The sequence below is a fragment of the Otolemur garnettii genome, unplaced genomic scaffold (genome assembly GCF_000181295.1).
Source record: "Otolemur garnettii isolate 467f Iridium unplaced genomic scaffold, OtoGar3 scaffold00089, whole genome shotgun sequence".
In the NCBI taxonomy this organism is placed as follows: Eukaryota; Metazoa; Chordata; class Mammalia; order Primates; family Galagidae; genus Otolemur; species Otolemur garnettii.
Genome location: NW_003852484.1, coordinates 1768899 through 1792567, shown reverse-complemented (window position 1 = coordinate 1792567; position 23669 = coordinate 1768899). Strand labels below are relative to the sequence as shown.

The 23669-nt window shown below is 41.2% G+C and overlaps 1 protein-coding gene across 1 annotated transcript in view; it reads right to left on the bottom strand.

The window, feature by feature from the left end:
- Positions 1-15556, bottom strand: part of ROPN1 (rhophilin associated tail protein 1) — a 28148-nt gene extending 12592 nt beyond the window's left edge. Inside the window, exons 1-2 of the mRNA XM_003795073.2 lie at positions 15543-15556; positions 15343-15437 (exon numbers count right to left, since the gene is read on the bottom strand). The gene's annotated coding sequence lies outside the window, so the exon portion shown is untranslated. The remainder of the gene's footprint in view (positions 1-15342; positions 15438-15542) is intronic.
- Between the last annotated feature and the right edge of the window lie 8113 nt (positions 15557-23669).

Sequence of the window (23669 nt, the reverse complement as noted above, 5' to 3'; positions counted from 1 at the left end):
CTAGAAAATTAAGTTTGCCAGCTCATCCTAGAAAAAGAGCTACATGCCTCACTGCTGAATATCACTACAGCCACCTTTGAAGTACTCCCCTTGGCCATCTGCTACTGTAGTGATATTCAGCAATGAGGCATGTAGCACTTTTTCTAGGATGAGCTTGAGAACTTAACTGTCCGACCTTGTACATGCATGTGCACGCATACACACACACTCTTTGATCAATCCAAAAGGCGGCAAGAAAGGAGTGTGGAAAGCATAGGAAAAGTGGACAAATGACACAATAGAAAGTAATCCGTACAGTCACAATAAAAAGAAATGGTCTTAAATGTGCCAGTTAAAATGTAAGTATAGCTTATATTATAAAGGCACAAAGACTGGAGGTAAAGGGATAGAAATAAGCAAATAATAACCAAAGGAGTTGATGTGGACATTAATATCAGACAAAAGAGATTGTAAGGCAAAATTCATTTTTAGGAATAATGAGTGTCACTACATAATGATAAAAGTTTCAATTATTGAGAAGATAGCACAATTTTCAATGAGTATGCTATAGATATCCTCATGGAAGAAGAATCTCATAATGTTAGGAGGACAAGCAATATATTGTTTAGGGTTACAGAAATGTATACGAGGTGTTATAATATTGTAATAAAGAGTAAGGGGCTGGATGCAGTGGCTTACACCTGTAATCCACTTTGGGAGGCCAAAGCAGGAGGACTCCTTGAGCATAGGAGTTCAAGACCAGCCTGAGCAATAATACAGCGAGACCCTGTCTCTAGAAAAAAATAGAAAAATTATCCAGGTGCGGTGGTGTGCACTTGTAGTTCCAGTTACTCAGGAGGCTGATGCAGGAGGATTGACTGAGCCCTAGAGTCTGAGGTTACAGTGAGTTGATGATGCCACAGCACTCTAGCCCAGGCAACAGAGAGAGACCCTGTCTCCAAAAAATAATAATAATAATAATAAAGTAACAAAAGGGGATGATAAATGCAAAATTACAATGGCAGTTCCTTCTAGTGGAGAAAGGAGAGGCATGTCATGAGGGAGAAGCCACAGGGGTCTCAATCCTATTAGCAGTGTTCTATGTCTTACCTGGGCGGATGGCTGCCTAGATGTTTGTTTCATTATTTTTATACCTATGATTACATTGTGTGTTTTATTTTATATGTGTGAAATATTTCATAAAAATTACTGTTATAAGTTGTTTCTAATGACTTTTCAATCCATTTTATCTAGCCAACAGTAGTGCCTTATTTTGTCCATATTGTGGACAAAATAATATATATATATTCTTTTATTGTGGTAAAAATACATAACATAGAAGGTACCATTTTAACCTTTATAATTGTACAGTTTGGTGGCTGTGAGTACATTCACACTGACTGTTGTTCAATCATCACTATCATCCATTTCCAGAACTTTTTCATTTTCACTGACTGAAACTCCGTACCTGCCACCAAGATGGCCCCAACAAATGGAAACTTTTAAGAGTTTTATTCCTTCTCCTTAACAATTTATCTTTAGTTTCTTTATCTAGAGGCACAGCGGCTTAAGCACACCAGATCACCCAAATGGTACAATTAGACACCTGGGGCCAGGCACACTGGCTCATGCCTGTAATCCTAGAAAGCAGAGGCAGGTAGATTGCTTGAGCTCAGGAGTTTGAGACCAGCTTGAGCAAGAGTGAGACCCTGTCTCTAAAAATAGCCGGATGTTGTGGTAGGTGCCTATAGTCCCAACTACTTGGGAGGCTAAGACAAGAGGATTGCTTGAACCCAGTAATTTGAGGTTGCTATGAGTTGTTATAGCACAGCACTCTACCGAGGGCAACAGAGTGAGACTCTGTTTCAAAAAACAAACAGCCACATGACTTTCTGCAGGATGTTGGAGGAAGTCCAGACCTGTGCAAAGCGCAGGTGCAGATCACAGTAAATGACCTCCAGTTACCTTTACCTCATTAACATATTATAATGCACTATCAATATATTAATCACTCCCCGGGAGACTCACTGTCATTTTATGTACACATGACATATGAGGAAGCACATATGTGAACTGTGTCTGTGCATCTGAAACTCCACCTTGTACATGCTTACACACCTTCTTCATCCCGTATCTAACTTTTTAAAACTCCTACACCTTTCTTTGCTCAGGGAGAAGGTGCCTTTAGATCATAAGCTCCTCCCCTTCTCCATTCTTTGGCCACTGAATTAAAATCTGAATGCTTTACCAGTTGGACATTCTTTTTCTGTGGCTGATAAAAAGCAGGGAAGAAACGTGGGGTCTGGGTAACATATCCATTAAATACTATCCTCCCATTTCTCCCTTCCTCCAGCCCCTGGCAACCACCATTCTGCTTTGTTTCTATGAATTTGATTATTCTAGGTACCTCATAAAAGTGGAATCGTACGATGTTTGTCCTTTTGGGACTGGCTTATTTCATTTAGCACAAAGAATTTCCTTTATTTTTAGGCTGAATAATATTCTGTTATAGGTACCACATTTTGTTTAGCCACTCAACCATCAATGGCTGGACCTTTCTCCCTTTTGGCTATTGTATAATAATGTTGCTGTGACTACAGGTGTACAAATACCTGTTCAAGCCTCTGTTTTCAATTTTGTTGGGTAGATGCTAGATCATATGGTAATTGCATTTTAATTTTTAAGGAACTACTACCCTGTTTCCCACAGGAGCTGCACCATTTTACTGCCTCCAAATATTTTGACAGGATTTTTTAGTTATTGTGCAATTGTAAGGCTTCTATTGTGAATTCTCAGGTAACCTCATGTAAATGAAAAGATGGCCCAACCCTAATTAAAGAAGGCTCCAACAATAACAATGATAGCCCTTGGTCAGTATAGAGCAAACATGAGTAAAGTCTTTATTCTACCCCATTGCCTTTTCTAACAATTTTTCCATGAACTCTCTTCATTTTGGGGTAATGACTCTCTTGTAAATTGCCAGTACCCACTGTCCTTTCTCAATGCTCTGTCCTTTAACTACTTACAATTTTTTCTCCTCTCACCAGTCTGTTGTTCCCTTAAAAGTCATTACCTCTGTTAATTTCTTTTAAGGGCAAAGGACTGGGCTAAGTATTCTATATGTATTTTCTCATTTAATCCTCAGCATATCCCTATGAGGTAGATTGTATTATCATCATTTTACAGATGATGAAACTAATAAAGAGAATAAACTTTTTTTTTTTTTGAGACAGAGCCTCAAGCTGTCCCCCTGGGTAGAGTGCTGTGGCATCATAGCTCACAGCAACCATCAACTCTTGGGCTCAAGCGAGTCTCCTGCCTCCACCTCCCAAGTAGCTGGGACCACAGGCATCCGCCACAATGCCTGGCTATTTTTTGGTTGCAGCTATCATTGTTGTTTGGCAGGCCCGGGCTGGATTCGAACCCGCCACCTTAGGTCTATGTGGCTGGTGCCTTAGCCACTTGAGCCACAGGAGCTGAGCCGAGAATAAAACTTTTACAATGATAGCTAATAACTGACAGAGGCAGGATTTGAACACACATAGTCAGTGGCAGAAGAGTGGATGCTTCTCCACTAGGATTCATCATCTGTCTTCCAGCCAATCTTCCTCTCAAATTCTTTTCTAAACATGATACTCCCATTCTCTTAGTCCTTTGGCCTTAAAGGCCTGGAGTCATTCATTCTCTTCAATCTGTTGAATCTTACTAAATCCCATTGCTGCTTCCTATGAAATGTGTCTCAAATTCATCCCCTTCTATTTTCACTCCTTTTCCTCTGGTTCAGCCCCTCATCTTTACTGCACAGCCTCCTAACTGGTCTCCTGTCTGGAATCATTCTTTGGCCCTCCTGTCCAACATGTCCAGATCTATCTTTCAGGCTGATTTTAATAGATCAGAGGGTCCTGCTCATGAAATGGCAGTCATATGCTGACTTTCAAGGTTCTCTATGATTTATACATAAAATTTTAATTTTTTGTTATTTAATTTGATGTAATTTAACTTTATTATTTTTTGAGACAGAGTCTTCCCCTGTTGCTTGGGATAGAGTGCTGTGACATCAGTCCCGCTCAAAGTAACCTCAAACTCATGGGTTCAAGTGATCCTCCTGCCTCACCCAGGCATCCACTATGGTGCCTGGCTAATTTTTTCTATTTTTAATAGAGATGAGGGGTTCTTGCTCTTGCTCAGGCTGGTCCCAAACTCATGAGCTCAAGTGATCCTTCCGTTTTGGCCTCCCAGAGTGCTAGGATTATAGGCTTGAGCCACCTCATGAGGCCTATACAGATAATTTTAAACTATAAACTTGCTGCTACTCTTTGCCAACAAAAATTTCCAACTAAGAAAATGACATAAAGGCTATGTTAACCAGTTTGATGAAAATATTTCAAATTGTATATGAAAACACCATACTGTACCCCATGATTGCATTAATGTACACAGCTATCAATTAATTAAAAAAAAAAGAAAAAAAAAGAAAGAAAATGCAAATTTAAGAAATCATGTTTCTCCATTAAAAAAAAAATGTCCAACATAGTCTATTTACTCTGGCCACTTTCCAAGAAGTGATATATCTGACAATTAACACCGTCTCACACCACTTAACAGTACTCGATCCTCTCCTCTCCCTCAGTGTGTTGCTACTTCTAGGCAGCTTGCTTGACGGCCTTCCTTCTTTCATCTATTCAAACACTACACATCCCCAAGGTTGATCTCAAATCCACACTGTGCCATAGGCCTTCCTAAAAAGCTTGAGTATCATCAAATATAGTCTGTAGTATGCATTTTACTACTTAATCTTTCTCTGCCTTTTATGGCCCTTTAAAGCTGAGGTCCCCACCATGGCCATTGCAGAATGTGTTATAGGTATGCCATGAGAGGTTAATGGTTGTAAACTTTTTATTGTAATACAAAATTTATAACCATTTTACAACCACCCACAAATTTATAACAGCTGAAATTATACTTGGATACTGTTTGGCACAGTCAGTAAGCTTCCATGATTTCACTACTTATTTTTTTGGTACTGAAGGTTTTATGCACAACACCTGCCACCAGAGAGATACTTGTATAGGGCTTTCCCTGTCAAACATCTCATTAGAACTATGCCTGTAGGTCTGATGATTGCTTTAATTGCAATATATGATCAGTGTTAATCTTTGCACATACATGTTTCAAATATGGTTCCTCCTTTGATTTAATTTGCTCTTATTTTTCATATTATTTGCTCTCAACAAAGAAGGTAAATGATTTATTTTGATCATCATCACCATCATTATCATTACTTATCTCTAATAAAATCAGTTGTTTTTGGTCATTTTTTTTCTCATTGTTACTCGATTTATGCATTTATTTACTCTTGGCTTTTGATGTTAACAAATATTCAGAATCTGAGACTTAAAGGACTTTTATAGTGACTGATTGTTTGCTTATAAAAATAAAAAAGTTTGACTCTAAAAACAAATAATGGAAAATAATTTAATTAATTCAGTAAGAGGCAGTAGGCCTTTAAATAAAATCTTATAAAAATATTTTAATTATACTTGAAATAAGTAATAGTTATATTTTGTGGAAAATTTAGAATTTTAATTATTAAATTAAATGATATCTTTCCAAAATTCCCCATTTACTTACCAAATGCTTAATTTTTAAAACATTTGATGTGATTTATTTAAAAATATTCTTAAATACAATGCTATTTTCTTTGAAAATGAATTTGTTGTGGTCAAAAAGATCCATAGCCTCCCTGAGTACTTTACATATCTATTTTCCACCACAAAGCATAATTTAAAAGTAAATATTAATAATTTTTGTGAACATCTAATTATAGCTTAGTACTTTTTAGAGATTCACAGATATACGGTAGTCAAAATATAAATTTAAATAACTTATTACTGAGGTTTGTTTCAAATTTGGATTTGTTTGCCTGATCATTTTTCTTCTTTGCCTAAATATCTTATTTGCATGGAAAAGTTATTAAATGTAAAAAATGGCACCAGGTAAATTATGTCCAGGACCTTAATAAAGTGTCTATATTATACAAATAGGCAGGCTCTTCTGAGAGTGACTCTTAAAAAGTTTTTGACCTCGGAATCTCTTTATATTCTTAAAAATCATTGAGGATTCCACAGAGCTTTTGTTAATGTAGGTTGTATCTGTCAACATTTGTCATTTTGGAAATTAAAACTGGGCTCGGCGCCTGTGGCTCAAGCGGCTAAGGTGCCAGCCACATACACCTAAGGTGGTGGGTTCGAATCCCCAGCCCGGGCCCGCCAAACAACAATGACGGCTGCAACCGAAAAATGGCCAGGCGTTGTGGCGGGCGCCTGTAGTCCCAGCTACTTGGGAGGCTGAGGCAGGAGACTCGCTTTAGCCCAGGAGTTGGAGGTTGTTGTGAGCGTGATGCCATGGCACTCTACCCAGGGGGATAGCTTGAGGCCCGTCTCAAAAAAAAAAAAAAAAAAAAGAAATTAAAACTAAAATTTTAAAAATATTTAGTTATTTTAAAGAAATTTAATAAATCTCTTACATGTTAACATAAACAGTTTTTTATGAAAAAAAACCCTATAGTTTCTGGGTAGAAAACCTTATTGAGGTTTTACATTTTCAGCAACTCTCTTAATGTTTGGCTTAATAGAAGACAGTTATATTTTCATATCTTTGTATTCAATCTGCTATGGTATCACATATGTAGCTTCTAGAAAACTCCACTGTGTACTCTTAAGAAAAATAGAGTGAAAAGGCATATGATGTCTTAGTATTATTACAAAAATAGTTTTACCCTCACTAATCCCTCCCTCTCCAAAATCTCAGGGACCTTGAGAAGTCCCAGAAACCACACTTTGAAAGCCACTGCTTTATGAAACTGTTTACAAACATATTTCAAGTATTTCCAACTCCTATACACAGTAGTTTAAATCAGCTTGGACTCCAGAAGCTAATTAAAAGGTCATGTAATTGAGAACTAAAGCCAAAACATCTACTACAATTGCAGCCTCACTCATTTTACCAAACTGCCTGGGAAATGACCACATGTTTGGGACCAAATGGAGGAACGGGGGGAGGAGAAGGGGAAGAGGAGAAAGAAGAATAGAGCTACTCTAGAATAATAAATACTATTAGAAGATGCAAAGATGACACTCTCCAAGACGAATGAGTCATAACGTTCTCTTGCAGAGTGATCAATCTACAGATGTTATCAACAATTTTTAGTTAATAGTATTAGTTAGGATCCCTGGAGAGTGATGCTTGGAAGAAAATTAACTGTTCTATCAAAAAGTACCAAAATGAACTACTCAAGATGAAGTATTTGGAGCAGTAAGTAAGCACTTTAAGGCAAAGAAGATTTTCTGGGTGTCATGCAAGCACAGGGTTTCTGTGCTGGGGGAAAGCTGTGAGGACAAGAAGATGGGAAGTCTCTGCATCCTGTCTGTTCATTCTCTATGTTCTGAGCACTGAGATGCAAGTAAGACACTGCATTGTTAATGTAAAAACTCTCATCAGTACATTCACCTGTAGACGTGAATATCACCTGAAAGGATGTTATTCATAAAATCCAGGCTGCTATGGTCTTGTCTGTTTTTAACTGTATATGAAGAAAATAGTCTCTTGCTGTTTCCCATTAAGATATCTACCAAAGGAAAAGATTTGTATTTTTGTTCTTCCTGGAGGTTAGGAGATAAAAGAGGAATTGGGAGAAAAGGTCAATGATCTTTACATTACAGGGCTGTTGAGTTTATTGACTTGGGAAAATTGGCTTGACTTTTCTTTTCTTTTTTGTTTTTCAGACATGGTCTCACTCTATCACCCAGGCTAGAGCGCTGTGGCATCATCATACCTCACTACAACCTCAGACTCCTGGGCTCAAGCACCCTCATGCCTCAGTTTTCTGAGTAGCTGGAATTACAAGCTTGTGGCATCACGCTCAGCTAACTTTTTATTTTTTGTAAAAGGAGGGTGTCAATATATTGCTCAGGTTGGTCTTGATCTCCTTAGCTCAAGTAATTCTCCCACTTAGCTTCCCAAAGTGCTAGGATTATAGATGGGCGCCACCTGCCCAGCCCTGACATTTTTAAGCATGAGAATGAACTTAAAAACTGCAAGGAGTTCACGAAAATAAAATAACGTATACTAACACCACCCATGGATTTCATGGAAAAGTGAGGTTAAAAGAAATCCAGTGGGGACTTTAACTGGTATTCTAATCTCAATCCTAAAGAAGATAGTAGAAAAACATCCAAGTATCACATCGCTTAGAAATATTTGATGTAAGAAAGTTCAAGTACACTAGAAACCCATTCACATTCTAAGAATTTCAATGAAAGAAAGACCAAATTATCCAAATTCTGGTTAATAGTGAGAAAAGAGTTTCTGTCAACTAGAGAAAAAACAATAAATACCCTTCTACCATTTGCTAAAATTCATTTGTGAGGCAAACTTTCTCAATGATGGCGACCTTGAGAATTTAAAGAGGACATCATTAAAATTTTTTGATCAGGAATTGCACGTGATCATTTTAGCACAAAACTTGACATAAAGTAAACTTCTGATAAGGAAGTAAGCTTGATTTCTCTTTAAAAAGTAAAAATAGGTGGCGCTAGTAGCTCAGTGGGTAGGGTGCCGGCCACATACACCTAGGCTGGCAGGTTCAAACCTGGCTTGGGTCAGCTAAAACAACAATGATAACTGCAACAAAAAAAATACCCAGGGGTTGTGGCAGGCATCTGTAGTCCCAGCTACTTGGGAGGCTGAGGCAAGAGAATCACTTAAGCCCAAGATTTTGAGGTTGTTGTGAGCCATGACACCATGGCACTCTACCCAGGGCAACATAGTGAGACTCTGTCTCAAAAGTAAATAAATAAATAAATAAAAAGTAAAAATAAAAGTTTATTTAGAAGTTCTATTTAAATTAAACATCCAATACTATGCATCTTCACTATTGTTCTGTATTTTGCTTTTTATCATATTTATGTAATAAAAATATACTGACTTTTTTCATGAGCCCTGTATGGACCTCCAAAGTGACCCACAGTTTACCCCAGTGTGCTTTACAAGTATTTTCTATGTGTGCCAGGACATGAAAAAGTTTGGAGAAACTCTGCTCTAAAGTATCAAGGACTTCTGCTTAAAAACTTATAAGTTTTGTTTCCATGCTTTAAGATTATGTGGATTCTGGTGGTTAATGAAATCAATTTCTGATAAAAGCTGAGGTTTATATAATTTAAAAATAGTGTTTTTAAAAATAATGTTAATTAGAATCAAATTGTCAAAGTACTGGTCATTAAAGGAAAATTAGCTTTTAATTGCCATTATTCAACTAATGTATTGATTAGAAAACAGGAAGAAAGCTGGAGACAAATTAGCAAAGCAGATAAGCTTTTGATTGCAGAGAAATAGCACAGCCTACACAGGCCGAGGACACCAGGTTCTTTCTAAAGAAAGTAAAATCCAGGAGAAAGGAATTGGCACATCCAAGTGATCATGGGCAGAAATTCCCTTAACCAAGGAAGCATTGTAAGGTGTGTCATTTTACATTAGTTTATAAATAGACAGCTGGGATTCCCTAATGAGAACTGAAGTTGCTTGCTGAGGTTTGTGGGAAGAGAGTCTTTTTCTTTTTTCTTTTTTCTTTTTTTTTTAATATTTCTGACCCCTATTGAACTTACAAGAACACCAAAGCATGTATCATTTTGAGAGGGTCATGCAATTTTAAGATTGAGATAAGCTGAGCAAGTTTGAAAGAACCACTCTAAGCCTACTTGATATAAGCCTACTTAATATCTTAATATCTTGATGTAATACTTCAAGTAGGCTTACATCCAGTGAGGCTAAATATAATTGGCAGCCACATTTCAACTCAGGTTATTCTTTAAATCTCATTGCATTTTTATTTTATAAACCAATAACAACATCTTTATACTCACATTCACTGTAATACACGCAGATCTTACATCATTTTTACCACTTACTCCTTCACTCCTGCTTCTCAATCATCTTTGCCATTCCTACAATAACATTTTCATCCTGTTTCTTATTGAATTTCCAGCCTGCGTCCCACCCAACTATGATCCTCACTGTCAGTAGATGAAGTCACTTCTACCTGAGTGACATCAAAGATATCAAAATGAATTGGGTGGCGCCTGTGGCTCAAAGGAGTAGGGTGCCAGCCCCATATGCTGGAGGTGGCAGGTTCAAACCTAGCCCCAGCCAAAAAAGAAGAATTAGCACCACCATCCTTTTGCCAATCTCAACGTATCTTTTTTATCTCATATTCCTTCCACTACCACTTCAGCTCTTAGTTCTTGTCCTGTCCAAGACCTGAGGAACTGGGCTATGGCAGTTATCCCCATACATTCACCAGAAAATTCCATCCTTGCCACCTTCCTAACACCTTCTCTTCTATCAAATAGGCACTTCCTTTTAAGATTTATTTTTTGTTACCTATAAAATAGGGATAATAAAAAAAATTATTTTTTGATTTTACTAACTTTTCAGTGATCTCATTATCTTTTTCATTGTCAGACTTCTCAGGTTCAAAGAAGGACTGACTCCCTTTCCTCTCCAGACCTGCCTTCTGTAGAGTTCCTCCTTCCCATGAAAGTATCCAAAACAGATTTCTTTTATTCTGCAGTTGCCTTATCGGACACATCATGGCTGTTTTTGATTCATTCTTTTCTTTTATTCCCCACATCAGTCCCTGTTGGACTTTTTAAAATAAATTTTTCAGTTAGGAAAATAAAAAGGAACACCTCCTTTTCAAAAAACCAAACCAAAGAAAAATTAGTGGCTTAAGTTGACTCAGAATTTAGATCATCGATTTATAAAGAGATTTGAGATATAAAGAGGTCAAGTGATTAGCACAAGGTAACAGTTTATGTTGGAGCTACATCAAGAACATAGATCTATTTCGCTGCTTTTTTCATTTTATACCATACTACCTCTTTCTGAATAAAACATCTACACAGTAAGGATTTTCTCTAGGACAAGCCCAATTCCAAACAAATCCCACTAGCCCCATAAATCATTGAAGTTTTCTGGATATTCCCATTTGCATCATGAAAATGGAATAACAATTATTTGTCGGAATATGTCCTAACTTTTTAGCCTGAAAATATGGTCACTGTCACTTTAACCATATCCTCTATAGTTGCTAAAAATGGAAGAATACCCAGCATAAGATAGGTATAAGAGCAGTCATTGCACATTCTTTACCTCATTTAACCGTTACAACAACCTTATAGGTGGATAGATTCTAATAGTATAATCATTTTTTCCAGTGCCAGGTTTAAATTGAGACTTAATTTTGTCAGATAAAATTTCTTAACCACTCATGCTACCATATCACTCTAAAAGCCTCTAGTGAATTTTCATTTCTTTTCTCATCAAAATGATACTCTGACTTTCAAGATCGCTACAATTTGTCTTATTCATATTAGCTTTGTTTCTCCACTTTATTCCACAGAAGTCTGTATCTTTTTCTGTCCTGTGCCAAATCCATGGTCAAGCCAACCACAGCATTTGGATGCCAACAGCAATATTGCTAAGAGCAGTCCTACTTGACCTTGTCCTTTGTTTGAGTTTTTGGCTCTGTTATTAGCAAATTTCCCAAACTTGCTTATGTATCATACTGGTGTCAGTTCTTGTTAGTCCTGAGTTCTGTGTGTTTATGATTTAACAAATGAACAGATACTTCTTTTGACTTCACTTAGCCATGCTCAAACTTCAAAGATTTTCCATAAGTTCACATCATGATTCACAATCCAAGGGACACCCGGTTCATTTACAAAATGCCATGTTATCTGTGTTCCCTAATGTTGAGCTATATGGTCCCCTGATTTGGGGGTCTGGCATAGACACTCAGGGCCACCTTAGCCTTGTGTTTTATAAGTGTATGAAAGTCTTCATCTTTTAAGAGTGAAGGGTTGAAATACCCCACACCATTTTCATCTTTTCCTTGTCCTCCCTACTTCTGATTTCATTAAAGCATTCCTATGATTCAAGGGCTCAAAATATATAAACAACAGCTCTGAGGAGTTTTCATGATCAGATCAGGGCCATGTTTTTCTCCAGTTTCCATGATCATTTCTGAAGATATCGGGCATCACATTGGTCTTTTCCAACACAAAACACAGAGCTAGTCTTGGCATAACACCCAGAGCTCTGGTGAATGAGAGCTTGACCATGAAGCAGGAGTCCAGGATTCCAGTCCTGGACCTATCTTTGATTAATTATGTGATCCTGGGTAAATCATTAATCCTATAAAACCTTACATGTCTTACTGGAATTGTGCTAAATATGAGGATACAGAAGTAAGTCCTATATCCTATCTAGTGGAAGAAATTGATAGGAAAAACAGTGATTAAAAAATAATGTACATAAATGTCAAGGAGTCTGCACTAGATAAGGGAGAACAGAAGATAAATTTCTAGATGGTCCATCTAACATATTTAGAGATCATAAAGTACTTTTCAAAGAGTGATGATAATTGAATTGAAACCTGGGGAAGCCTGTTTGCTCATTGTTGTATTCCCAGCCTCTGGAACAGTGCCAGGCACAGGGTGGGTTCTCAATAGGCAAATGCCACTGATGAAAGTAAGGAGGGAATTCCGTGTGGCAAGGAGGACTAGGACAAAAGTGTGGTGGTATGAGAAATATGGTGAGTTCAGCAAACTGTGAGTAATTGCAGAGTGCTAGAAAGGACACAGAGAGAGTGGTTGGGCTTAAGGCTGGAAATATATTCCAACACCAGAATATAAAAGGTCTCAGATTTTGAACTTTATGAGCTTTATGAACTTTTCCTGAAGGAGATAGGGAGCCACGAGAAAATTTAAGCCCTAGACTCACACAGTCCAGTTTTGGTGTTAGCTTGGTGTGCCAGTTATCAATTATTATCTCTCAGCTCCAAATTTACCCAGCATTGCCTCCTCAGCAAAATGCAACTAGGTCCTTTCCATATTTTTCCTTTTTGGCTGTCATAATGATAAGCAATGTCAGTACAGGACACTGAAGGGACCCCGGAGGAGGAAGGGCTTTCTCCTGAGTATGCTCTTGCTGCTCAGCTCCAGGGACTTGCAGTTTCTTCACTGCTGGAACCCTGCATTGCACAGCTTCTCTGTATCTGGTTCATTCAGTATATGATTCCTTGAGTGCCCAACTAGTACAGTACCTAGGAGCCATTAGTGCCCAGGGGCTAGCAGCTTCCCCTGGTATCTCTCTTGGGAGGCTTTGTAGCAAGCAGAGTACAACCAGGAAGTTACCTTCTTGTGAATGGCTTCTCTGGAACCCCAAAGAGTGAATTCTGCCTGCCTGGAACTTGAGCAATTTTTCTGCCCTAGGCGGTGCCTGTGGCTCAAAAGGGTAAGGTGCTGATCCCATATGCCAGAGGTGGCAAGTTCAAACCCAGCCTCAGCCAAAAACAGCAAAAATAAATAAAATAAAATGCTTTAAAAAAAATTTTTTTTCTGCCCTTCACTGAGCTGTATACCCTCTGCAATAACCATTGGAAGAGGTCTCTTCTGTGAGCAATCTATCTCAAGAGTAGTGTTTGCTCCTCCTTTCATCTGTGATTCCTGTGCATTTTAATTATTTATTTATTTTTTGCAGTTTTTGGCCAGTGCCAGGTGTGAACCTGCCATCTCAGGAATATGGGGCTGGCACCCTATTCCTTGAGCCACAGGCACTGTCCTCCTGTGCATTTTAGATCTCTCCTTATAGTTTACTAGCCAATTGTTCATCATTCCAATCCCATTATTGTTAAACATTGGACTTTTCCTTATTAAATGAATATATAATTTCTTTCTCTTTGTTGGACTCTGAAACACGCATTGACTGACAGCTGTGTGGATGGGCTGAAGGGAGTGGGGTGGAGCTTCAAGCAGGGAGCCTGGTTAGGAGAGAATATGACAACTCTTGAGAATTTCATTGCCTTGGAAAGTAGTTGCAATAGAGAGGAATAGGGGAGACAAGTATTTAGAAGATAGAATCCACAGGGCTTGGTAACCACTGAGGAAGAGGGGTGGTGGAAAAAGAGGAGAAACTAGACTGTTTTCAACTTGTATGACTGGGTGCATGGTGGTGGTACCACTACAGACATCAAGAACCCTGAGGAACTCCTCCCATCCTTCCATTTACTATCAGGAGTTCCATGCACTTATGAGTCACAAAGACTTGGTGTCACAAACTTCTCCAGTTGGAGACCACCCAAAGCCCAACTTTTCTGCCTTTGAGTAATATGGACCATTTATTCTCATTGGATAAAAGAAATGGGGGGAAGGTCCATTCTATCTTAACATTCTGCGATTCTTTCTTCTTGTAAGACTCCTTTCCATTCTAATTCTCCGTATGGTAGGCCTTCTTCAGGTATACATTGCAGGGCTCTTCCCATCCCCAACTCTTAAAACTCAGTAAATTTCCCCTTAAGTGAAACCTATATGCCTCCCAATATGGTATGTCAAGCTAACACATAATGGCTTAAGAATATAGGTCTTATCAAATATAGACCATTAGGCTTGTTTCTGGAACTTCTCATTTGGTTTTATCTGTGTGGACTAAATAGGACTTCAGTTACATGTCTATAAATGAAAGGCTCCAGACCCCAGAATCTCAGAGGTAATTTCTATGAACAGTTCTTGGAACCAAGCACCAGGCAACTGTATATCCTCCTTTGGGTCTGGAACTGGAGGTGGTGGGTTTTAAATATGTGATTACTCTTGCTTTAAGTACACTGTCCTCCTCCTTTCCACAGGTTAATTCTTCAGAGCTCGGCTCAACCTTCCTGTTAGTTCCCTCATACTCTTTCAGAGCATCCCTTACCCATCCCTAATTTTACATCATTTGGGTGATTCCCTTATTAACACGCGTCTCACCCAGTAGGCTATGAACTCCAGGGCAGCAATGGTGAGTTTTTGCTCACTGCAGAATACCAATGCTTAGCCAGTGCCTGGAACGTAGTATTGAACGGATGATAGCAGTTTATAAAGTGCAAGTCTTGCACATTGGCTCTCATGACAATTCCCCCAAAGGTATTTTCATATCCCTGTTACAGATAAAAAAGTTAGAGGTTTGACTTCTCAGGATGGGGGTGGAGCCTCGGATTTCAGATTCTGTTCTGTTTCCAAATCACTCTCCTCTAGGTAAGAAATCATATAATGGTAGTTTTAGGTACAAAATACATATAAAGTCTGGCTAAAGCAATAATCCTCCGCCATCGCATACTCTTAAAGATCACGCGCCTTCTCCTTGCTCCGTGAACAAGGAGGGGCTCAGAATCCAGGTGTGCCCTGTGGGCAGGACTGGTCCTTCGGACCGGCGCAGCCCTCCGGGAGCGAGGGGCGCTCCCCTCCCTCCACTCCCCTCCCGGGTGGCTACCTCAGATTCACTCCCAAACGGGCTATCCGGTTTCAGGCGACACCTGGCGCCTGGCCTCAGGCTGGGGGTGTGGGGAGAGGTCCAGTGCCTTTGACCTTTGTAGGAGGGAGAGCAGCAGCACCTGAGCAGGGGAAGGCGACTGCGGCTGGGAGGGGCAGCAGCGGTGGGGCGACCGGGCTTTGTTTGAGCTTCGCCTTCACCTGGCAACCCCGACGTGGCCTCCGCTGCCTGGCCACCTCCGCTCCAGCCGGCGCGACGTCATAGAGCTGCCCCGCCCCGCGTGGCCCCCTGGGCGGTGGGGCCTGCGCCACGTCACAGAGCTGCCCCGCCTCCTGAAATCTGCCTGGGGCATTGCCGGGGTGGTGGTGGTGGCAGAAGGGTCAGAAGTTAATAGATGTCAAGGGGGGTTAAAGATAGGTCTGAGGGCCTTAGGAAACCTGGGGGAATACACGGGGATTTACAGTGTGCTGCTGCTGCTTCTACTTTTTTTTTTTTTCCCGTGCCCGGAATTGTTCCAAGCGCGTTGCACATAAGAACTCATTTTATTGGGAGGCGCCTGTGGCTCAGTGAGTAGGGCACTGGCTCCATATACTGAGGGTGGCGGGTTCAAACCCGGCCCCGGCCAAACTGCAACAAAAAAATAGCCGAGCATTGTGGCGGGTGCCTGTAATCCCAGCTACTTGGGAGGCTGAGGCAAGAGAATCGCCTAAGCCCAGGAGTTGGCGGTTGCTGTAAGCTGTGATGCCACAGCACTCTACCAAGGGTGATAAAGTGAAACTCTGTCTTTATAAACAAAACAAAACAAGAACTTATTTTATTCTTACATTTATGCCATGAAGCAAGTGCTATCATTATCTCTATTTTACAGATGAGGGAATTGAACACAGGTCAAGCAACCTGCCCAAGATGTTCAGGATTTGAACCCAGGTTGCCTTGATTCCAGATTCCCCCACTTATTATTTTTTTAATCAAGAACAGATCACACTCTGTCACCCAGTTAGAGTGCAGTGACATATTTGTAGCTCACTGTAACCTCAAACTCCTGGGCTCAAGCTGTCCTCCAACCTCAGCCTGTCCTTACGCTTAACCAGTATAAGGCGAAAGATTTATACCATCTGAAGAGAAACCAAAGTACAGGCTTAATCTTTATAATGCTAAGAAACGGGCTCGGCGCCTGTGGCTCAAGCGGCTAAGGCGCCAGCCACATACACCTAAGGTGGCGGTTCGAATCCCCAGCCCGGGCCCGCCAAACAACAATGACGGCTGCAACCAAAAAATGGCCGGGCGTTGTGGCGGGCGCCTGTAGTCCCAGCTACCTGGGAGGCTGAGGCAGGAGACTTGCTTGAGCCCAGGAGTTAGAGGTTGCTGTGAGCTGTGATGCCATAGCACTCTACCCAGGGGGATAGCTTGAGGCTCCGTCTAAAAACAAAAAGAAAGAAAGAAAGAAAAGAAACGAGGATGAAACTGGAGTAGAACACAGCAAGAGATGTCTCGAGACAACAGGAAAAGATACAAAATAGTCCCCCTGTGCTTGGGCACTTTTACTAATATAATGGCATCAGGGCAACGCCCATGGCTCAGTGAGTAGGGCGCCGCCCCCATATACCGAGGGTGGCAGATTCAAACCCGGCCCCTGCCAAACTGCAACAAAAAATAGCCAGGTGTTACGGTGGGCACCTGTAGTCCCAGCTACTCGGGAGGCTGAGGCAAGAAGAGAGTCACTTAAGCCCAAGAGCTGGAGGTTGCTGTGAACTGTGACACCATAACACTCTACCGAGGGTGACAAAGTGAGACTTTGTCTCAAAAAAACAAACAATAAAACAACTAATATAATGGCACCAAAGTTTCACAGTAACACAAAAGGTACAGCTTATCTTGGTTTCAGAAATTAGAAACAGGCTGAAGACTGAGTAACTGGCCTGTGGTCAAACAGCTGGCAGTAGGGCCAAATTTGACTTCAGGTGTTCTGATTTCAAGATTGTTCTTTTTTAGGCACCAAAGGAGGCAAGAAAAGCTTCACCTTTCTTTGCTGCACCCCTTGTCGCTTCATACCCATTTTGAAGGTGCCCATTGTATCATCTGATCCTTCAGTCTATTTATACAGTAGCATGTATTAGGCTAAATCGATGAGTTAGCTCACCCAAAGCCTTCAAAGGTTTCTCTAGTTGTGAGATGAAAGCCATTGTCTCTCCTTAAAGCAATTTCAAGCATCAGTGAGCAAGTTGGGGAACTGGACTTTTGGTTTATGTATGCAGAGGACTTTTTATAGCCTGCTGTCATCTATTTATAAAGGGCCCACTGTGCTGGCATTTGTTAAAATCCTGCAGGTCCTTGTACACCTGCAGATTCCTGGATGATCTGGGGATGACCACTTGCCCACAGGCAAGGTCTGGGGTGAAAGAAATTGAATCCCTGGCCATTTTCTGCCTCCCTGAGGCCTTTGTGGAGGGATCACCAGGTGTACTGACACCAGACCAACAGGATGAGCCTTAGGATAGGAGGGTTAGCTGGAGGTTTGCAGGCTGCCAGGTGTAGGTGCATCTTCCAGCATAACAAGAATGCTCTGGCCACTGGGGTCTGTTCTGTGTCTGCACGTGGGAAGAAGGTGTGTTTGTCTCTTCCTGATTTCATGCAAAGTAAACAATACAGATAGGAATGAATACTAATTTTTGTGCAGATGAAGGGATTTTTCAGGCAAAGCAGTAGCAGCTGAAATTGAAGATGAAAAAATAGAATTTTAGTGTGGCAGGTTAAATGGGAGAGAGGAATTTCATAATACTGTCTGACGGAGGTGGTTTGATGTCTATCTCTAGAAAGCCTGGTTGTGAGGCAGAGGTGAGATTGTCCTTAATCTATCAGTCAATAAATATAATGGGATATAGTGAAGAGAATATTACTTTACAAGGAAATGCCAATAAAACTCAGGAAAGTTGCTTTCTCCTAAGAAAGAGGCAAGGAGTAGGCGAGGGAGGAGCACATAGATGTGACTGGTGGTGGTTTAGCTCTGGGGGTTTTGGGGTGGGGGGATTCATGGGTGCTCATTATGTTGCAAAACTTGCATGGACTTTTAAATATCTGTTTTAAATATTACATAAGGATCTTTTCAAGTAAATCCATCAAATAGGTCCTACTGTTCCCTTCTGTTTTTTTGTGCAATTCAAAACTGTCTGGTTCCTTTCTCATCATCGTTTCATTTCCCCTTTTCTACTAGATCATTCCCATCAAGATAGACACATGTACGTTGATGGGAATGACAAAACATGTAACTTCTCCCACCATATTCCTCTCCAGCTCTGCCCCATTTCTCTGCTTCCCTTCATTGCAGAGTTCTTTAAAAGAGAACCCGTTACCTCCTCTCTTCCTAATCTCTCTTGAATCTACTAAATCAGGCTTTTATCCCCATCACTCCACTGAAACTATGCTTGTCAGTGTCCCCAATGACATATTGTTAAATCCAAGGTCATTTCTCAGCCTCAGCTCAACTGACCATTTTCTCATCCTTGGAACAGTTTCTTTCTGCGGCTTCCAGGACATCTCGTTCTCCTGGTGTTTCTCCATCTTCACTGACTGTTCCTTCTCAGCTTCTTTTGCTGGTTCTTTCGCTTTGCTCTGATACCTTAATCTCGGAGTGCCCCAAGGTTTATCCTTGGACTTCTTCTCCATTTACATTCACTCCCATCTTTAAAAATCCCATCCAGTATCATGTTTTGGATACAAAATTTATGTCTCCAGCCCTAATTTTACTCTAAATACTAATTATTCACCTGCCTACTTGATAGCACCACTGGCTGTCTAATAGGTTCTCAAACGTAGTAAAGCCCAATCTCACTCTCAGTATTCCTCTTCAGACCGGCTCCTTCAGTCTTCTCCCTAGTAGCAAATGGCAATTATAACATCTAATTGCTCAGGCTAAAAACCTTGGCATTATTCTGGCCTGCGTTTTCTCACATCTTGAAATCTGAGCACTTCTCTCCACCTTCTTCACCCTGTTCTGAGCAAATCTCATTTCTCACTGGGACCACTGCAAAGGCTTCCTAACCCATCTCTCTGTTTCCACCTTTGCCCTTCTTTGACCTATTCTCAACACATCTGCCAGAGAAATCCTTTGAAAACCTAAGACTGATTATGTCATTTCTATGTTCAGAGCCTTCAATGGCTCCCAAGGGACTAAAGTAAAAGTCAAAGTGACACATAGGCCCTTAAACTCTCTGGACCCATAATTTTCTCCTTTCTTCCTTCCCCACTTCCTTCCAGCCAAACTAGTTGGCTTACTATTCCTCAGAAAGGCCAGGCCCACTCCTGCCTCAGGACCTTTGCACATACCTTCTTCTGCCTGGAACATGATTTCCTCAGATCTCCATGTAGTTCAGTCTTCAGTAACTTCAAATTTGTATCCAGATATCACCTTCCAATGTATTTCTTCTCTGATCCTTTTATTTAAAGTTGAATCCTTCCAACTCCTCCCTTATTTTGCTATCACCACATACTATTTATTTTTTAAAAATGTGTTTTATTGTCTACATTCTCCCGCTGGAGTAATGAGATTTTGTTTGTTTTATTTAGTGTTGTATTTCTGGGACCTAGAACAGGACTGCACATATGGCATCTTAAATATTTGTTTACTGAATACATTTTTTCCATTTTGCTTTCTTTCCACCCTTCTTACCTCTCTTCCTTCCAAGAGGCCCTTCTGAAAATTATGCTTCTGTGTTTATTCAGCTTTGTGAATTTTGTATCTTAAAGGCTAAAGTTGCATTTGGCCATGTAATGACTAGTCTGGCACCAGAGGGTAGGAATCCTCACTGGCCTTGGTGCCGATTCCATCTCAGCCTTTTTAGAAATACCAAATGTGCCACCCTAGCTATGAGCTCAGAAAGTAAGTTCTCCCTATCCTCTGTGGTTTATATTGTGGTTCATTTTCCCTAGATTTTAAGTGTGCAATTTCATAGGAGGAAATGAGAGGGAACCCATCCTAACTATTACTTGGATCGTGGCTAAGCAGTGGTGATGGGTGCAACGTAGTTGGGACGTTGGCTCAGGTCTGGCATGGTTCTGGGATTTGGCTGTGGGATGTAGCTGTCAGGCGCAGCCAAGCCACCCTTTGTCAATGAACTCCCTTCACGTATATGGCCTTCTCATGGCAAATTACCAGAAACTTAGCATGGATTTAAAACAACACAGATTTGTGGTTTCAGTTTCTGGAGTGTAGGAGCCTGGAACTGGTCCTCTGTTAAGGACCTCGCCAGCCTAAAATCTGAGTGTCAGCTAGGGTTCAGAGTCATCTTCCATGCTTGCTGATTGTTGGCAGAATTGTCCAGGGATTGCTCTTGGCTCCTAAAAGCCACTCTCAGGCCCTAGTTACATGGCCCTCTCAAGCAGCTCACAGCATGGCTGTTGGCTTTCTTCTAGGCCAGCAGAGGTGTCTGTTGTCCCTTCTTGTCTGTTTTAAAGGATCCTTGATTAGGACAATCTCCCTTTGGATTGACTCCAAGTCCACTTATTGATTAGAGAGCTCTGAAATCACATCTGAAGATTTCCTTTGCCACATAATGTTAACCACAGCAGTGATACCCCATCATATTCACAGGTTCTACCCACACCTGAGGTGGTGGTATTTCACCAGTGCACACACCAAGGGGACTAAAATCTTGGGAGCCATCTTAGAAGTCTACCTACCACAATATACCTCTTTGTGAGGGAAAATGACAAGAAGGTCCATCATCTCTCTTGGGAGTTGGAACGACTGAGATAACAAGCAAGCACAGCTACAATTTGTGGTTCTGGATCCCCACCTCTTCCCAAAACCTCTGTGTATAGCCTTTTCTTCAGAATCCTAGGCCAGCAACACCTTCTCTAACCACTTACTTATGAAGAACAATTTATTCCACACAAGTAAAATGTCCACCTAATCAAAGTCTACCTCTTTAAGGATTTGGGTGATTTTAAAAGAAGGAGAACATTTACCACTGGGCGGTGTGGTGAGGGATGTGGACAAGCCTCCTCCTTTCTTGACGCTGGTGTTCTCTGGCTATTTTGATTCTCCCGAGGACTGCCCAGCATGGCAGATTTGCATGCATTAAAAAAGGGTGGTGGCTTGGGGCAGACATAGCTCCTTGCACATATGGCCTGGCAAGTGGGGCAGGAGCTGAACTTCAGCCCACTCCTGCCCCTCAGAATACTGCCTGGTTTTCCTGCCTCCAGAGCCTTCTATTTCTATTCCACATTATTCATCTTCTAAATATGCACAACTCTCCCCTCCTCCCCTCACCCCACCAGAAAAAAAAAAAAAAGACAGAGAAGGAAACCTCAGTCCTCAGCTTTCTCTACCTTCCCTTCATGAGAAGGTCTATCCTCCTATGGATAGTTCTCCAGCTGCCTCTTGTGGATTTGTTTTAAAGGAAGCAGGACCTTTAGAGAAGGGATAGAGTTGAGGGGGGAGATTGGGATTAGAGGTATAGAGCTGAGTCATCTGCACAGCTCTACTGTTGGGAAGGAAGGAAGGAAAGAAGGAAGGAAGGAAGGAAGGAAGGAAGGAAGGAAGGAAGGAAGGAAGGAAGGAAGGACGGAAGGAAGGGTCAGAAAAGTGTATTCAGTAAAAAACATTACGGCCTGACTCTTAAGAAAATGCACTTTGCACATACTGCCTCCTCGCTGGAAAATATCATCTCCCAGTTCCTATATGCATGTGTCAAATTCTGACTAAGATTACTTCCTGCTTCTTTTTCTATACCAATAAATCTTTTCCTTCATTCCCTTCCTTCCTTCTTTCCTTCCTTCCTTCTTTCCCTCCTTCCGGGGCTGTGCGAATGACACAACTTTATGTACCTAATCCCAATCTCTCCCTTCAACTCTACCCCTCGTCTAAAGGTCCTGCTTCACAAAAGGCACTTCATCTCTCCCAAAGGCCAGCTCAGATATCCATGGTGGTATCAGGGGAGACCTCCTCCACCCTGTTATCCCACCGTAAGCCCATGAATCACCCTCAACCACTCCTCCTGCCTCTCCTCATCACAGGCTCTGTGCCTCTGTCTGTTTCTTGTCAGCTTCACTGCTCCACACTGATATAATCCCTCAGCAACCCATGTCTGCCCTGTGTTTCAACAGTTTTCTGACATGGTCTCCCTCCTTTCCTTCCCAGTGGTTCTTAACTTAGGGCAGTTTGGCCTTCCCAGAGGACATTTGCCAATGTCTGATGACATTTTTGGATACCACACCTGGGAGTGGGCTGCTATTAGCATATAATGGGTAAAGGCCAAGGACAGTCCCCCAAACAATGAATTGTCCCATCCAAACTGTCAAATTGTGCTGAGATCAAGAAACCTTGATCAATCTTCTTCCAAGATTCCTGAATGTTACAGCCTGACTCTCAAGAAAATGCACTTTGCACATATTGCATCCTCACTGAAAAAAAAATTATTTCCCAGTTCCTGTATGCATGGGTCAACCTCTGACTAAGAATAGTTCCCCCTTCCTTTTCTAGACCAATAAATCTCCCTTCCTCCCTCTCTTCCTTCCTTCCCTCCATCCCTCCCTCTATCCCTCCCTTCCTTACTTTCCTCTTTACTTTCCTCCTCTTTTCTTTCTTCTTTTTCTTTCTTTTTTAAACAGAGTCTCTCTGTCACCTGGGCTAGAACACAGTGGCATCATCATAGCTCACTGCAACCTCAAACTCCTGGGCTTGAGTGATCCTCCTGCCTCAATCTCCAAGTAGCTGGGACTAAAGGCATGTGCCACTGTGCCCAGCTAATTTTTCTATTTTTTGTAGGAATGGGGGTTTCTTGCTCAGTCTGGTCTTGAACTCCTGGCCTCAAGCAATCCTCCTGCCTCAGCCTCAGGAAGTGCTGGTAAATCTTCCTTTTCTCTTAAGGTCCTTAGCAATATCTCTAGCTTATCTCCTGGGCTAATCTCTCTTGTCCTCCTTGTCTGTGGCCCAAAATTGTACCTCCTGACCTTCCTTGCTCTCTAGTGTCTGGTTGGTGTATCAGTAACAGCAGGTGATAAGAGATTGTCTATGTATTCCCCAGTTCCCAGCCTGAGCTTCCTGCCTTGTCTCTATAGCCTCAGCGATTGTCCAGCATACCCTTTTCCCTGACACCAGTTCTCATGCAGTTCCAGGAACACTATTCCCCCTCTTGCCCTTTCAGGCCATTATAGACAATTCCTGACTTTGTCACTGGGAGTTTGTTTACCCTGGCCTACTCCTCAGTAAATATTTCCTTAATCAAACTGTCCAGTGTACCATCTGCTTTCTGCTGGATCCCAGTGATGCTCAGTCACTTGGGGATTCTCTCATCTCTTGGCTCCCACATAGAACTCACAGTGAGAAC